Below are 4,728 nucleotides of genomic sequence, written 5' to 3' on the forward strand. Positions count from 1 at the left end.
GAATGAATACAGATTTCTAAAGAGCCACATTAGAAAACCATTCCATTTAGCATTAATGTTTGCAAGCAGAAAGGTTATTTGCACAGTTCACTTTGGAATCTGAACATACTCATGGACAGTGTGATCTCACATTCTGTGTTGGACTGCCTGGAGAGTGATACCAGTTCTTCTCTTTTGGTCACTGCTGTCCTGTGTTACATGATTTTAAAAGGATACCAGGAAGCAGCAAGTAGCATGACTGCACACTTGTCCTGTCCAGTCTGGATGCCTTTGAACCTAACTGATTTTCCTGCAAGGAGTGCAAAATTGTGATCGACTTGCTCTCTATAAAACTATGTGAAATTCAGGAAGTTGCCAGGCTGGAAGACTGGACCTGCTTTGTGAGAAAGCAATGGAGAGGTGAAGATGGCTTCAAAGCTTTTGCCTAGAGTGATCTTGTGGAGAACATCTGAGTTTCTGAATTTCAAACTTATATTCTATCTTTTGTTCCAGTAAAAAAGTAACAGAGGAAATCCCAGGCTCTGCAGCCATTTTTATTTCCTATAAGTTCTTTAATGAAATAGTTCATACAGGTCCTCTCAAACCTCTGCATTTGGTGGGTGCTTCCACTGGCACATTTACAATTCACAAACATTGTGAAGGACTAGTGCATGAGTGCTATTATGAATGTCAGAGATTGTTGTAAATATCACTTGGGTTACTTCACGGTTGGAAGAATACAAAAAAAACATTTTCAACAAGGCATATTTAAGGCAGACACCAGTAAAAAATAATTCTGCTGTGAAGAGGGTGAAACACAGGAACAGATTATCTCAGAATTTTGTAATGCTACTTAAAACCAGTTGGGAATGCAAAAGGCAGGAATGACAATAGGTAAAGTTGATCCTGCCATGAGGGAACAAGATAACTTAGAGCCCAGGATGTATCCTGTGGTTCTGTAGACATGACAAGGACCTGAATGTATTTTAGACCATCCTATTAAATAACAGTAGGCAATTACAGATGGTTAGTAAAAACTCAGATATTCACTTTCATGGCAGTTAGTACAAATTTAAACATTCTGTTCCAAAGGATTCAGGTAAAATACAACAGAAAGTGGGATGAGCAGAGATGCAAGTCGAATCAGAGCTGGTCCCTCTGCCTTGAGACTGCACTGGAACACACTTATCATTTTCCTCACAGAGCTCATCTCACTGCTAATGAACGTGTTCACTCAAAGCCAGGAATACATGATTTATCTTAAATAACTACCCTCTCAGAAAAGCCAGGCATTCCATCCAAGCAGCAGCACGCTGCAGAAGGTGTCAGAGTGTGCCTGTGAGAAATTACTTCTTGGGTGGTGACATCACCATAGAAAGCCTTTATTTATCAACAACAACAAGGAGTAACACTCTCTTTTCAGGTTGGTGCTGTTAGGCTTTATGAAGAATTTGCATGTCTGTTCCTTCCCTCTTCCCCCCTCCAAGCAGCTATTACAGTGTTTCACTGTAAAAGGACTTTGGTTTAATATGAAATCTTGAAGAGCACAGCTAAGGTGGCACTGTAGATGCTATCACCTTTATTTGGCCTGAATTGTGTCTTCCCTGACTAAGTATATTTGCTCTTACTCCCTTTAAATATCATAGCAGGGGACCAAATAAAAGAAGAATAAGGTGCTCCTTGTGGTGTTAAACTTGTCCTTTCACACTGTTCTCCCTCTTGCTTATTTTAGTTTTGGTGCTGCTAAAGACGATTACTCTGCAACATTTAATTCAAAAGTTCAAACAGAAGCCATTGCAGAATGTTTTATTGTGTTTCTCATTTCATTAATCTTTCTTTATCATCTATTTACTGGATATGAATTGTAAGAAGTACTGTGCCACATTTGCGTGCTTCAGGAAAACAGTCTGCATGTTCAGGCAGCATATGGCAAATGTATAAATGGTTATGAATAAATCATGAATCATCACAATTATTAATAACTGATAAAGTCCTGAAAAAACCTTTAGCTGAGCAATCTGAAAGAAGAAGAGAGTGCAAAATGCCTTGGAGAAATGTGTCTTCACTTAAGAAGTGAGCACTCCCACTGCCTTGAACACTGGATTTAGCAGGAGACTGTGTGGAGCCAGCTATCAAAATGGTTTGAGCAGCAGGGACTTCAGCAGAGCGTATGTTCTCCTGGAATCTAATGAGAGAGGAGGTGGTGAGAGGAAGACAGGGGGATAGATTGCTCAGGGGATTTGTAATGGGAACATCAAGATAACACTTGCCAATTTAATTGCACTTTTCATCATATGATCTCAGAGTGCTTTTCTCATAGATTCATCGTTTTTATGGCCAGAAGGGACCATTAGATCATCCAGTCTGACCTCCTGTTTAATGCAAGATTTCATCCAGTTATCTCTGCACAGAATCCAATATCTTGAATGCTTTGAAACCTGTGTAAGGATAATTCTGTGTCTCTCACCCATGTTGAGGAGAACTTGCTAAGGAGAGAAGTCTTAATTAAATTGCATAATTTTGGTGCATAAATACTAAATGCATAAAGATTTAGGATGAAAGTGAATATTCAGGACATAACCCTATGTGAAGGTCTTACTGTTGAAGGGTCTACTGAGATGCACCTTTTTCTTTTCCCCTGACAATCATCTATTCACACACTTCCGACTTTGATACTAGTACATACATATATATTAACACATCTCACACCTTGAAGAAACGATGCTTCTCTTCTGCATTTGATGGGGCAAACAATTTTACTTTTCCATTCCAGTAAGGAGGAAGTACTGAAGTGACTTTTAAGCAGGGAAGAGCTTTAGCATGGCTCTGGTTCAAAGAACTATGGAACCTCTCTTCCTGCCTCACCCCACCATCCCCACCTTCTTCTCCAGTTACGATCAGTTGCAGCCAATAAGCCTTTCAGTCCCATCACCATTACTGCCTAAGCTACTACAGTCTGCACCACAACCAGCACTTCCTTGCTTCTGCTGCCACTTCCCAGAGATTACTGATTTGGACACAGAGCCAAGGTAACACAGCTTTATGCATCTTGGAAGAGACTATTCCCCAGCTCTCCTGTTTGCAAGGTGATCAGAGCAGATCTGCCAAGCTGCTTATGGAACTAGACAGTTTCTTTCACCTCTATGTTTCTTTATGAGACACACACCTTAATCAACTGGGGCAAGAAAATAAGTCCATGTAACCCAGGAAGAGGCATTTGTTTGATGCTGAAATTTAAGATTTCTGAAAACAGATGGTATAGTTTGTCTTCTGGTGGCTCATATACATTATGGGAAAAGAATATATACAAATTTCTTTCCTCTCTTTTGCTCCTACCAGATGTTACAATCCATCACCAACAATCAAAATCTACAGTATTGGATTTTTTTATCTCTCAAAACACAGAAAATTTTCTAGCATAGTATTAAAAACTTGTGTTGATCCAGACTACTTCACATTTTTGAGGGTTAGGCCAATCTCACTCTGAGAGGATCCCGGTAACAGCCAAAAGAGGGAGAAAAGAACCATGCTCTCAGCTGGCTGTGTTTGGTAATTCTAGTCCATCTTACATCTAGATAATCAGAAGGCAGTGAAGGGTCACCAAAGTGGTTATGAGTATGGAATTTATCCTATGTGAGGAGAACATGACACCAAGCTGAGTGGTGCAGTTGATACACTTGAGGGAAGGGGTATCATTGACAGGGAATTGACAGGCCCATTGAAGTGGGCCATTGTGAACATCCTGAAGTTCAACAAGGTCAACTGCAAGGTCCTTCACTGAGATCAGGGAAATGAACAGTATCAGTGCAGGCTGGGGGATGGACAGATTGAGAACAGCTTAGAAGATAAGGATAAGGGGATACTGGTGGGTGAAGAAACAAGCATGAGCCGGCAACATGTGCTCACAGCCCAGAAAGCAAATCATCCTGGAGCGCACAAAGAGAAGATCCAGATGGCCAGCAGATCAAGGGATGTGATTCTGCCCTTCTACTCTGTTATTATGAGACCTCACCTGGAGTACTGCACCTGGTAGGGCCATAAATATGTGGGCTTGTGGTCAAATACAATTAAAAGATCACAGGTTTCCAGATGGGTTGCAGTAGCTGACTGCTTGCAGGCTCTGAACCCAATCCAGTGGCGAAGCAAAACATAGGTTCAATTTTGCTCACTAAAGTTTGCCCCTAGAGTAAACAGAGTTTTCAAATTTTCAGCTGCCAAAGCTTCTGTTGACAGGCAGTAAGTCATTATTTTGTAGCAACTCAGATTTTTTTCTGTCATATCCTCATACCCTGACTACACAATAAAAAGCTGATCTATAAATCCTGTTTTACTTGACACCTGTTTTGCCACATTTCATGGGCAAAGGCCTAGTTGGGAAGTTCTTTTTTTATCTATGTATCTTAATTTAGAGATAAAAGTAAAAAGATAGTTTCTAACCATTCTAACTTATTTGCCATTACACTACATTTGCTGTGACATTGCTGTAATAGAACCACTCTGGTATTTCTGTATGGGAAAAAGACAAATTATTAGCACAAAGATCAATGAAACTCCTTGTGTTATAATTAAGGTAAAGACCTGAAGCACTCAAATGAACTAACCAAAGATCTGTACTGCAAAACTTCTAAGACTTGCAGAATTCAGAGAAATTGTTACCAGCATTTTAACCTTTGTATTGAACATATGGTTGCCAGTTTCAAAGATACTACCCATTCTCTAATTTCCCTTACAGCAGATATATTTTTCCTG

This window comes from Chaetura pelagica, unplaced genomic scaffold (assembly GCF_000747805.2).
Source record: "Chaetura pelagica isolate M959 unplaced genomic scaffold, ChaPel_1.0 scaffold46, whole genome shotgun sequence".
Taxonomy (NCBI): domain Eukaryota; kingdom Metazoa; phylum Chordata; class Aves; order Apodiformes; family Apodidae; genus Chaetura; species Chaetura pelagica.